Genomic DNA, 13,134 nt, shown 5'->3' with positions numbered 1-13,134 from the left:
GACGCTCCAGTTTCCCAGTATCCCCACCAGTGCCACTCGTTATGGGGACAAATGGTGATGAAAACCAACACCCCAGTAAAAGAGAAAAGGTTCTCTCGATCCCAAAGGAGCAAGCCCCAGATCCAGGTCAATCTACAAATCAGATCTTACCCACAAATCACGCTGTTGCCAATCCTTTAGAATCTAAAATCGAAAGGTTTATTCAGAAAAGGAAAAAGATAGAGATGAGAGGTAGAATTGGTTCAATGGAATCAATGACAGACGGTCATGGCAAAATTCTTGGTTCAGGCTTGCAGCAGAGATGGAATAAACTGCAGGTTCAAATCAAGTCTCTGGAGAAGATCCCCAGCTGGGATGGGTCATCAGTCCTTCGTGTAGAGCGTCTGTTTGTAGCAAAGTCCCTCCAGAGCAGTGGCTCTCAAACTTTTTTACTGGTGGCCCCTTTCACACAGCAAGCCTCTGAGTGCGACCCCCCCTTATAAATTAAAAACACTTTTTTATATATTTAACACCATTTTAAATGCTGGATGTAAAGCAGGGTTTGGGGTGGAGGCTGACAGCTCGCAACACCCCATGTAATAACCTCGTGACCCCCTGAGGGGTCCCGACCCCCAGTTTGAGAACCCCTGCTCCAGAGGTAAGAAGCAGGATTGAAGACCAGATGGAGGAGCTGCAGCAGCCTTTTATAGTCTCTTGCCATGTGGTCTCTGCTTTCTTTGTCTCAAAGACAAGCTGTCCATCCCATGGCCTGGAAACACCTCAGAGTTCTGTCCCTAGGCAGGTCCCTGCACACCTGGCTGAGTCCCCAGGGGTGTCTGCCTTCTCTCAATGGGTCAGTTGTGTCGCTGATGGTCCTTAATGGGCCATCCAGCAGGCTAGGCAGAGCTGACACCAACTTGTCTGGGGTGTCTCCCAGAAGCAGAGCCCAAGTTTGAACTACAGACAGTACAGAGCCAATACTTATAGCTTTAAATACAACAATGATACATGCAGACAGACAGCATAATCCTAACCCGCAAACCATCACCCTGCCATAGACACCTTACATGACACCTCTGTACAATATTTGCTGCAAATATATAACAGTGGTTGCAGTTTATGTCAATAACATCACACCATGATCTTCTGACTTGCCCTCCCGAGCATACTGAAGTGCCCAGGGCCAGATCCTACAGCTGGTTTAAATCAGGGTAGTTCTGGATTTGGCCCACTGTCCTCTATCTCGTACCGGATTGAACGATTCCTGAGCCTAATAAACGAGTGGCTTTGTCCCGTCTCAATTCAGCTAAACATCAAGTCCTGCTAGGACCAGAGGCTGATTTGGGTACAAACCCCCAAAGCATGAAAAACACAGTATTTTACCCCAGGGGCTGGAAGAACTGGGAACCCCCAACATATGCAAACACGGGAGATTTGGGGCAGGTCTGCACTAGAAATTGTAAGAACAATGGGGATCTTCCACATGGCAGAGGATATAAAGGGCCCCAGAAGCCACTCCATTTTGTCTTCAATCCTGCTTCTGAGCTCTGGAGGGACTTTCGTACAAACTGAAGCAAACCAGCAATTTATTCCATCGCTGCTATAGGCCTGAACCAAGAACTTTGCAGTTGTTCCATATATTTGATTGCATTCAATGAATTTTAACTCTCATCTCTATTCCTTTCTTTTTTTATGAATAAACCTTTAGATTTGAGATTCTAAAGGATTGGCAACAGCGTGATTTTTGGGTAAGATCTGATTTGTACATTGACCTGGGTTTGGGGGCTGGTCCTTTGGGAAGAGGAGAACCTTTAATTGGGATACTGGGTTTTATAACCACTCATCCCTATGTAACCCTTCTGCCCGTCAGAGTAGACAGCAACAAGAGCAGGATTTAGTGTCTGGGGGGTTCCTTTTCAATAGCACAATGCAAAACCAGCTCAGCCACCACCCCCCACCAGTGACCTAGGACAATTACACGCCACCCTGCTGCGTGCATCTAAAAGGCCATACTTCCCCTCTTGCAAACACAGAGTCTGAGTGTAGCAAAAAACCTTTGAATAAAGGAGAGAAAAAACACAGCACTGCTTTGGGGAAAGACCACAAACAGGATTCATAACTGTAAGCCATGAGCAAAGAGGTCCAACAACCCCAAAGTCAGAGCTGTCTGGCCGCGCCTCCGCATAGGTGCCAGAGAAGGGCCATGCCACTGCTTCCGGGAGCCGCTTGAGGTAAGTGCCACTCGGAGCCTGCACCCCTGATCCTCTCCCTACGTCCCAACCCCCTGCCCCACCCTGATCCCTCTCCCACCCCCCAAACCCCTCGATCCCAGATGGGAGTACCCTTCTGCACTCCAAACTCCTCATCCCCAGCTCCACCCCAAAGCCCACACCCCTCAGACGGAGCCCTCACCTTCCCCCTCACCCCACTCCCCCACCCCAGCCTGGAGCCCCCTCCTGCACCCTGAACTCCTCATTTCTGGCCCCCCCAGGAGCCAGCACCCCCAACCAGAGCCTCACACCCTCCTACACCCCAACCCCAATTTTGTGAGCATTTATGGCCTGCCATACAATTTCTATTTGCAGATGTGGCCCTCGGCCCAAAAAGTTTGCCCACCCTCGGGCCAAATCCTCAGCTGGTGTCATTTGGCTGTAGCTTCATTGGAATCAGTGGGGCCAGCTGCTGGGGGACACTTGACCCCGCATGATACCCCGACATGTGGCCTCGGGTCTAAATAATACTTTGTCCTGCCATGAGTGCTGGGGACTGGATTAGAAAACCTCTTGAGCTCTCTTCCAATCCTGTGATTCCATGAATCTAGAGCTGGGAATATAATGGATTTCTCCGTTTGTTTGCAATTTTGAAAAGTCAGGGGAATAAAAAACATTTGGGGTTCAGCTGAAAACCGAACATTTTAAGACTGCAGAGATAGTGCAAAAAATATACACTTTGGATATTATAAATTTCTTTGTGTGGTTTTGTTTGTTGTTTGTTTGTTTGAAACAGATCAGGTCAAAGGTGGAAGTATAAAGCGGAAATTCAGAAATGCAGCCAGGAGTGTCCAAGTGAAATCTGATTTTGATTTGGCCAAGTTACAACATTTTGAAAATCGTTCCTTGTGAACCATCAATCAGTTTGTGTAAATGAGGAGTAACTCCAGTGCATCGCTGGGTGGGGGGGTTGTACTTGTACCGATGTATGTGAAGGGGAATACCCTAGACCAGTGGTTTTAAACCTATTTTTCTGGGGACCCAGTTGAAGAAAATTGTTGATGCCCACGACTCAACGGAGCTGGGGATGAGGGGTTTAGGGTGTGGGAGAGGCTCAGAGCTAGGGCAGAGGGGTGGGGTGAGGGCTGTGGGGTGGGGCTGGGGATGAGGGCTTTGGGGTATGGGAGGGGCTCAGGGCTGGGGCAGAGGGTTGGGGTGTGGGGGTGAGGACTGCTGGGTGGGGCCAGGAATGAGGGGTTCAGGGTGTGGGAGGGAGCTCAGGGCTGGGGTTGGGGTGCAGGAGGGGGGTCAGGCCTCTGGGCTGGCAGTCCAGGCTCTGGGGTGGGGCCGGGGATGAGAGGTGCAGGAAGGGGCTCCGGGTTTTGCGCGGGCCTAGGGCTGGGAGTTGGGGCGTGGGGTTCGGGCGTGGGCTTACCTCCGGCGGCTCCTGGTCAGCGGCGCAGCGGGGGGCTAAGGCAGGCTTCCTGCCTGTCCTGGCACCACGGACCGCGCTGCGCCCCGGAAGTGGCCAGCAGCAGGTCCAGCTCCTCGGTGGAGGCACCCAAGAGGCTCCGCACTGTTCCTGCCTGCAGTCACTGCCCCCCCACCCCGCAGCTCCCATTGGCCAGTTCCCGGCCAATGGGACTGCGGAGCTGGTGCTCGCAGCGGGGGCAGCGCGTGGAGCCCCGTGGCCCCACTCCCTAGAAGTCGGACCAGCTGCCGGGCGCAGCGCGGTGTCAGAAGAGGTAGGGACTAGCCTGCCTTAGCCGGGCAGCGCCGCCGACGGGACCTTTAACAGCCTGACTGGCAGGGCGGGGCAGAGCCGCGAGGGCCCCTGGGTGCTGGGCAAGGCGACCCAGGGCCTGACAGGCTGCGGCCCAGTAACGCTGCACTAGACTGGTATTTGGCGGCTTTTCACCGTAGTCAGGGCACGCGCTCTAGGGGCTGTCCCAGTATAACTGTATCAATGGAACAGCACATACATAACCGACATACAGCGTGGCGCTGGGGGGGGAGGTTTCCAGGGGCTATAGCCACCCCAAAATTTGCCTTAGCCCCCCCGTCGCCACCTCTCCCAGACCTGGGCACCCTGCCAGGAGCTGCCAGCTGCTCTCTGGCCGTCCAGCCCCCACCGCTGCGGCAGTCTCCCCTTCTTTGGGAAGCAGTTCAGTGGCTCGCCCGATGCCAGAGGTGGCCGTGCCCACGTGGGTCTCGGCTGAGCCGGGGCGGGGGGCGGGGGGCAGGGAGCCTGTCTGGGCCGGTGCCCCGGGCTCAGGAGTGGGAGCTGCAGCTGCTGCGGGACTGAAAAGTGTTCAGCTCCTGCGTGCTGGTCTTAAGGAGACTTAAAGCGCGTGGACGCACTCACGCGGGGCACACACCGCCTCCCTCCCACACTCCCCAACGCACAGTCTCACACACACACTTGTGTTGTTGTTGCAGTTACTTCCTGGTACTTCCTGTCGAAATGCGCAAGGCAGATATATTCTCTGGAATTCTATTCTTCCAAAGTTTAAGGATTACCGTCCTGCGATTTTCACTGTTCGGCTGCTCTGCGCGGTTCATCATTTTATTTCTCTCTTATGCTTAAATGTAATTCTTTCAGTAGTGAGGTCTGAAATGTCTAACCTGTCCTGGCTGGAGCAATTATCATTATTACTTTTATTACCCTATTGTGCTTTGTCATCCATTGTTCAATGGGGTACAATCAAATAATACTATCCATGGGAGGCACATGCACCCCCCATTCGGGGAGGCTAGCCCCCTTCCCCACCCCTTCCACCCAAGGCCCTGCCCCTTCCGCCCAATGCCCCGCCCCCACTCTGCCCCTGCCACACACGCCCCCTCTCACGGAGGAGCCCTGAGCCCAGGCTGCTAGGGGAGCTCTGAGCCCCGCCGCGGCCCGGACCTGGGGCTATGGCAGTGAGCATTAGCGGGGGTTTGGGGAGGCACCTCCATTACCCACCGCCCATGACAGGACCCTTCTAGAATATAAATTTAGCTTGTGCTCACCTGTGCCGTGCCAATTGAAAAAAATTAGCTAAACACGTAATTTTAGACACTGTGCAGATTGTACAATTATTTGCAAATTGTATTTTTAATTGTATCTGTAAAATAACTTAAAATTAATCTGCAAATAAAATCTGTATTATCTCCTGATTGTTCTAAATTTATATATAAACTTCAAATATGGCTTTAATTGGTGTTGGTATCTATATTTTTCTTTCTTGTAGAAAGATGTAGATACAGGGCTCCTGTCAGCGAATTTCTAACTTATTATCTGCAAAAAACCTAAATTGGTTAGTCTCTAAGGTGCCACAAGTCCTCCTTTTCTTTTTGCAAAAAAACTAGTTTTCAGGTGCCTAAGTAGCCCCTTGAAATCACCGTTAAAGTTGGCCTCCGCCCCCCCCCCCATTGGAAATGGCGCCACTGGCACAAGCTAAAAAAAAGGGGAGGGGGGCAAACCCAGAAGGGAAATGGACAATAAAAGCGATCCCAGATCACACGAAAGAGGCAGGAGAGTGAAGCAGGAAGTACCTACCATAGAGAGTCCACAGAGCCGTCAAAAGCAGTGACCAGCCAGGGCTCATTCCCACCCTGCTTCTCACCATTTTGCATCTGCAAGAAAAGGAGATAAAATGCTCTGATGAGCTGCATTCCAGACACCAGCCCCTGGGAACAGACACAGACAATTCCCATCCAGCTCACCCCAGCCGGGGCGGAGGGTCCCACGCGGCTCCAGGAAGCAGTGGTATGGCCCCCCTCCAGCTCCTATGCGCTCCAATGGCCCTGCTCCAAGGGGAGCTGCAGGGGCGCTGCCTGCAGACGGGGCAGCATGCAGACCTGTCTGGCCGCACCTCAGCCTAGGAGCTGGAGGGGGGACATGCCGCTGCTTCCGGGAGCCACTTGCAGTAAGCGCCGCTCAGAGCCTGCACCCCTGAGCCTCTCCCCACGTCCCAACCCCCTGCCCCAGCCCTGATCCCTCTTCCGCCCTCCAAACTCCTCAATCCCAGCCCAGAGCACCCTCCTGCACCCCAAACTCCTCATCCCCAGCCCCACCCCAGAGCCCGCAACCCCCAGCCGGAGCCCTCACCTCCCCCCCGCATCCCACTCCCCAATCCCAGCCCGGAGCCCCTTCCCACACCCTGAACTCCTCATTTCTGTGTTGGGGACACTGGGTAACTCGAGGGGATGGAAGACCACGAGTGTCGATGAAGCCCCCTCGCACTAGGCCCAGGTGTCCTTGCCCCCCCCCCACCCCCGCCTGGAGGCACTCACAGCAGCTCTGCGTACTAGGCCCAAGTGTCCTTGGCCCCCCCCGCCTGGAGGCACACACAGCAGTTCTGCTGAGAATCTGCAACAATATGCTGCAGAGTCAGACTGCCTGAAACTAAGCAAGGCCAAACAGGGCAGATATGGAAGAACAATGCTGAATAAAGCAGCTTTATGTATAGTTTAACAAATGATACAGAGAACCAGGGAACTAGCTGGGAACTGGATTGGCTGGCTATATGGATACTTGGGGCAGCTTGCTATTGGATAAGTATGCTGAGAAAAAGGATGTATAAAAGCCTGTGTAACTTCCTGCTCTGTGTACAGGATTTGAGATTCAAATCTCCCTGTACCTATTTGAAGCTTCAAATAAACTTTTCTGCTTCTCCACCCCGTTGTGATTATTGGGTGTAGCACACCGGGTAACGAACCAACTCAAGCTGTTGTTCAGCCTCTCGGCACTGGGTGCCGGCAACAGCTTTTGGCGTCCCTGGGTGGGCCAGAGGCTGCAATTTAGCCTTGCCCGGACCCCTCCTGGAGGTCGAGGATTGCGGCGAGAACCGACGCCCAGTGCGCACCGGTGAGTTCACCGGGGCCTCGGAGGAGACGCGATTTGATCGACCCCGGAGGGCACAACGGTGCAACGCACGCATATAGTGGAAAAGCAGTTGTGGACGGCAGTAAAGAACCGGTCCCTTAGACATGGGGGAGAAACAGCTGCAGGCCACGGTGAAGAACCGGTCCCTTGGATAAGGTAGGAACCTTTTAAAATCCGGATTGTATGCTCTGTTGGAACCTGGGGACGCCCAGAGTTACCCTGTAGGTATGGGACAGGGACAGAGCTCAGGGGTTAGGGCACGGTGTACGCCCCTAGAGTGCATTCTAGCAAACTGGAAGGTATTTGGTGCAGATCCGATGACTAAGAGCCAATTAAAACAATTCTGTACAGTTGACTGGCCTCAATATCAACTAGAGGACCAGGAGTGGTGGCCACCAGGAGGGTCAATTAATTACAATACGATCCTCCAATTAGTTTTGTTTTGTCAGTGAATGGGTAAATGGAATGAATATATGTATGTGCATTTGTTTCTGACTTTATGTACTCGACCAGATATTTTACAGCACTGTAATCTGACTCCGACTGGTTCGGTAGCAGCTAATGTTACTCCCCAGACCCCCACCCCCACTGTAATGGCAGAGCCGGTGTCCCCTTCGGCCCCTACACCCACACCTTGTAAGTCCCCCGAGCAGACCACAGGTGGGATCCAAATGATGAAAGGGATATGACCCGCCTTACCTCCTATAAGGAGTTGCTTTTGCATGGACTCCGTCACTCGGCTGTCCGACATAATAATTGGGCAAAGCCATATGAAGTAATGCAGGATTTAAAAGAAAGCCCAGGGGCCTTTCTACAGCGTATTCGGGACACCATTCTACAGAACACTAATGCAGACCTCGATGATCAGGCAACTGAGTCAATTATTAAGGGAATTTTTACGAGCAGAGCAGCCCCTGATATTAAGAGAAAGTTACAAAAAAAGGAGGATTTAATGGGCATGACCATGGCACAAATCTTAGAGACTGCAAACCGAGCTTATAGTCTGAGAGAGAGAGAGAAGGAGAGAAAGCAAGTGAGATTGATGGTAACAGCGGTACAGGCCGGCACTAAGAGAAGTGGCCGGGGAGGAAGGGGCCGTGGACGCGACCGTCCGGGCCCGCAGGAGAGACGACTGGGTCTCAACCAGTGTGCCCTGTGTTGACAGGAGGGACACTGGAAAAATGAGTGCCCAAAGAGGAAAGAAAAGGGGGGTTCCCCTATGATGGCGATGGCGGAGCAGGAATAAGGGTGTCACGGGAGACGGACCACCCTACCCCCGGAACCCCGAGTAAAGATGTGGGTGGAAAGCTCAGAAATAGATTTTTTAGTGGACTCTGAAGCGGCCCAAACTGCCGTAAATCAGCCTCTTCAGTTGCCCGTAGCAGATTCCCTTACTGTGGTGGGAGCCACAGGCAGGGACACCGAGTGCCCAGTGTATGCCCCAGCGGAATGCGCTTTGGGAAACAGGACTATATCCCACAAGCTGGTATACCTCCCTGAGTGTCCAACACCTCTGCTGGGACGGGATCTGCTTTGTCACCTTGGTGCCACCCTGCATTTTACTGAGGACGAAATAACCCTTACTTACCCCCTGAGAATGTATGGATCATGACCCTTGCAGTTGAGCCCTCAGCTATGCAAGCCCCAGAATGGAGCCCGTGGGAAGACCAGGTGTATCCCTTCGTGTGGGCATCAGGGATTCCAGGAAAGGCCACCCACCAGACCCCCATTACTATTCAGCTCATACCAGGGAAAGGCCCAGTGCAAGTAAAACAGTATCCAATCAAGAGGGAAGCCAGAGAAGGTTTACAGGAAACTATAGATCGATTCCTAATATATGGTATTCTCCGGGAATGTCAGTCAGCCTGGAACACTCCCATTCTACCCGTACAGAAGCCTGATGGCACGTATCAGCTGGTACAGGACCTAAGGGCAGTCAATGAATGGGTTAAGACTCTGCACCCTCTTGTCCCTAACCCGTATACCTTATTGGCTTCTATAGGGTGACAGTATACCCATTTTTCAGTCCTCGATCTGAAAGATGCTTTCTTTACCATCCCAGTTGCCACCCCGTCACAGGAGATCTTCTCCTTCGAGTGGGAGGACCGAAATAGGGTTAAAAAGCAACTTTGCTGGACAGTGTTGGCCCAGGGATTTAAAAACTCCCCCACCTCTTTGGCCAGGCTCTGGCCAGGGACCTAGAGGAGTGGGATAATGAGGAGGCCCTCCTTCTGCAGTATGTAGATGATTTGTTAATTGCCCCTGTGGGCCAAACCCCCTGCCTTAAAGCCACCGTGAGCCTCCTGAATTTTACTGGACTCCGGGGATATCGGGTAGCACGGAGTAAGGCTCAAATTGCCCTCCCAGAGGTACGGTACCTCGGGTTTCAAATACGGCAAGGGGAGCGTCAGCTTTCAAGCAAAAGAAAGGAAGCTATCTGTCAAGTTCCTCTCCAAGTAATTGTAAGTGGCTCAGGGCATTTCTGGGTATGGCAGGCTTTTGCAGGATATGGATCCCAGAGTTTGGACTGTGGACTAAACCCCTGTACGACTGTGTAAAAGAAGCAGATCATGGTCCCTTCTGTTGGACCCCAGAGGCTGACAGGGCATTTAAAATCCTGAAAAGAAAACTGATGGAAGCCCCGGCTCTGGGCCTGCCGGATCTCTCTAAGCCGTTTCAGTTGTATGTACATGAACGAAGGGGGGTGGCCCTAGGAGTGCTCACACAGCTGTTAGGAGCATGGAAACGTCCTGTGGCTTATTTTTCTAAGCAACTGGATCAGGTTGCAAAGAGTTGGCCGGCATGTTTACGGGCGGTCGCAGCTACTGCCCTTGTGCTTGAGGAAGCCGAGAAGCTAACATTGGGAGGGGTTATGCAAATCTATACTCCCCATATGGTCCGAGCCTTATTGGATGCAAAGGGAGGGCTTTGGCTCACCCAGGCTCAGATTGCTCGGTATCAGACTAAGCTGTTAGAGAACTCTGAAGTCACCTTACAGCCTTGCCCCTCCCTTAACCCAGCCACTCTCTTGCCAGAAACAGAGGAACAGAAACATGACTGTTTAAAGATCATAGATGTCCAGTACTCCAGCCGTCCGGATTTAAAGGATGTACCTCTCCCAAATGCAGATTATGAGTGGTACACTGATGGTAGCAGTACTGTAATAGATGGACAAAGGAGGGCAGGCTATGCTATTGTGACCCTTCATGACACCGTGGAAGCTGAAGGTTTGCCTGCTGGGACCTCTGCCCAGCTTGCCAAACTGATAGCCCTGACCCGTGCACTTAAACTGTCAAAAGGAAAGCGGGTCAACATTTTTACTGATTCAAAGTATGCTTTTGGTGTGCTGCATGCTCATGCTGGCCTATGAAAGCAAAAGGGAATGCTGACAGCCCAAGGCTCCCCAGTCAAGTACGGGCCCCAAATCCTCCGGCTCCTAGAAGCCGTACAACTTCCCTCGGAAGTGGCGGTGGTACACTGTAAAGCCCATCAGAGGAAACATCAAGATGTGGCCAGAGGTAATGCTAGGGCAGATAGAGAGGCTAAGCATGCTGCCACCCTGCCATCCCCTCAGACTGAGAACGCCCATATGCATGCCCTTATCCCATCAGTAGGGGAGCTTCCAACCCCTCAGTACTCTGGGGAGGAGAGACAGCTAACTGACAAACTCGGTCTCTGGGAAAAGGAGGGATGGCTCCATTCCCCAGAAGGAAAGGTCCTCTTACCAAAGGGCCTAATCCGGCCAGTGCTGCAGAAACTACATCAAACCACTCATGCTGGCAGGGAAGCACTTATCCAACTAATGGGAAAATACTTTATCACTTCCGGACTCCGACCCCTGGCTGCCCAGGTACAAGCGGACTGCTTAGTCTGCCAAAAGAATAACCCCCGACCGGGACATCCTGTGCCACCAGCTGCCCTAGAACCCACTCCGGGCCCCGGACGAGTGTGGCAAATAGACTTTACTGAGTTTCCCCGGACCCAAGGGTTCAAATATCTCCTTGTTATAGTGAATCGGTTCAGCGGATGGCCAGAAGCCTTCCCATGCCGTAACTGCACTGCCAGAACAGTGGCCCTCAAGTTTGTTAAGGAAATCATTCCTCGCTTTGGACTCCCCCGTGGATGGAATCTGACAACGGGACACACTTCACGTCAAAAATCATTCAAAGCATCTCACATGCCTTACAGATCCCCTCCATACGCCCTGGAGACCGCAAGCCAGTGGGGTAGTGGAGAGTACCAATCAGACCCTCAAATGGCATCTCTCAAAAGTGTGTCAAGAAGCCTCACTGCAGTGGCCTGATGCTTTGCCCCTCGTCCTACTCCGTATCCGTGTTCTCCCAAAGGGTAAATTAGGGCTCAGTCCCTTTAAAATTATGTTTGGAAGGGCATGGCCTATGAATGGCACCCCGGTTCTGTCAGGGGAATGGGAGTTGGGTAATGGTTTTTTGTCACAGTATATGTGTTCCCTGTCTGCTGTTCTCTTGTCTCTTCACAGGTATACCAAGGATTCCCAGCCTCTCCCCTTGGACTCTCCCGTCCACTCCTTACAGCCTGGTGACTCTGTGCTTGTTTGCACCTGGAAAGACGAGCCTCTCCAGAAAAAGTGAAAAGGACCCTATACCGTCCTGCTGATCTCCCATACAGCGGCAAAGATCGAGGGACACAAAAACTGGATCCATCACTCTCGTCTGAAGGCAGTACCCGCCCCCTTGTCAGCAGAACAGTGGACCGTCCAACCTGCTGACTCCTCATCTAGTGACAATCTTGGGCTAAAGCTACTGTTTAAAAGACACAAATAGCGGGCACCTTAATGCTAAAATGGACCCACCCAGGTACTGGAGACCCTGGGTTGGGAAGACTCTGGTGATAATTAATTGGGTAACATTGTTATTCTCTGTATTGGTATTTCCAAACTGTGCATATCGGGAGCATAACTCCTTTGTTTCGCTTGCGCACCATGTTGTACTTTAACAAACCAGACTGATTGCTGGGTATGTGCTCCAACTCCACTGTCCCCCAAAACGGGAATGCCCCTTGACCCTAGCAGAATTAGCCGCCACCAAAGAGCAGGAAAGAACGGACTCGCCGTTCTGGAATAAGACCTCTTTACAGTAGGCCACCTATCAGGACCAGGAGTATTCAGTTGCAGTACTCACTAAGGAAGTGTTATGTTTTACCCGAAACCAATCTGATCACTATGGGCGTCCTGTGGGAAAAAGCTCCTGTGTTATTACACAGTGGGCTGATGGGTACTGGATAAAGACCAACAGGGGAGGCCAGCAGTGTGGGTGTAATGGTTCCTCCCCTTTTAGGAAAACTCTTACAAATACTCTTACCACAAAAAAGGGGTTTGGAAATGTAACTTGCCGTCCCGTTAATATCTCCAACGTAGCAAGCCAATGGTGGGTTTGTAGTGGTCCCTATGGCGAGTGTAATTTGAACGGCACAATTAGAAACGCCCCCACTTGTACCCAATCAGGAGGATGGGATGTCCCCCTAGGGGCATATGAACTGTTTGGAAAAGCAGCCTTAAATATCCCAGGAATCCCCTTAAGAAACAGTCCTTACTGGGCCCTACAGGGTCACTATTTTGTATGTGGCCAAAAGGCTTACAAGGTGCTGCCAGCCAATTGGACAGGTAGCTGTTATATAGCTCATGAAGTTCCTCATCTGTCAATAACTGCCACACTGCCCAAAGGAAAGATTAGAAATGCCCGAGACACCTCTGTTGAGTCACGAGAAAAGACCCTGCGGCGACTGACTACGGCATTGGAGGGCAATATGAAGAATCCCCTCACAACCGAGAAGCTTGTAGGGTGCTCTGTACTGGGAATAGCGCCACTGTTTACCGGGCCAGCCATGGCATGCACAGGCCGCTATACTGTAAGGCTGCAAATGGTACTTGAGAAAGTTGCCTTAGAGTTAGAGGACTCGGTTACTGATTGAGGGTCAGCAGTAAAAACATTAAATAAAGAGGTACAGCAGCTCAGGACGTTTTCCCTCCAAAACAGGCTGGCTTTGGACTATCTCTTGGCATCCCAAGGAAGGGTTTGTGCCCTCGTCGGGCCCCAATGT

The sequence above is a fragment of the Chelonia mydas genome, chromosome 24, assembly GCF_015237465.2.
Source record: "Chelonia mydas isolate rCheMyd1 chromosome 24, rCheMyd1.pri.v2, whole genome shotgun sequence".
NCBI classification, from domain to species: Eukaryota; Metazoa; Chordata; order Testudines; family Cheloniidae; genus Chelonia; species Chelonia mydas.
The sequence above is the reverse complement of the archived record's forward strand: the minus strand, read 5'-3'. Positions refer to the sequence as shown.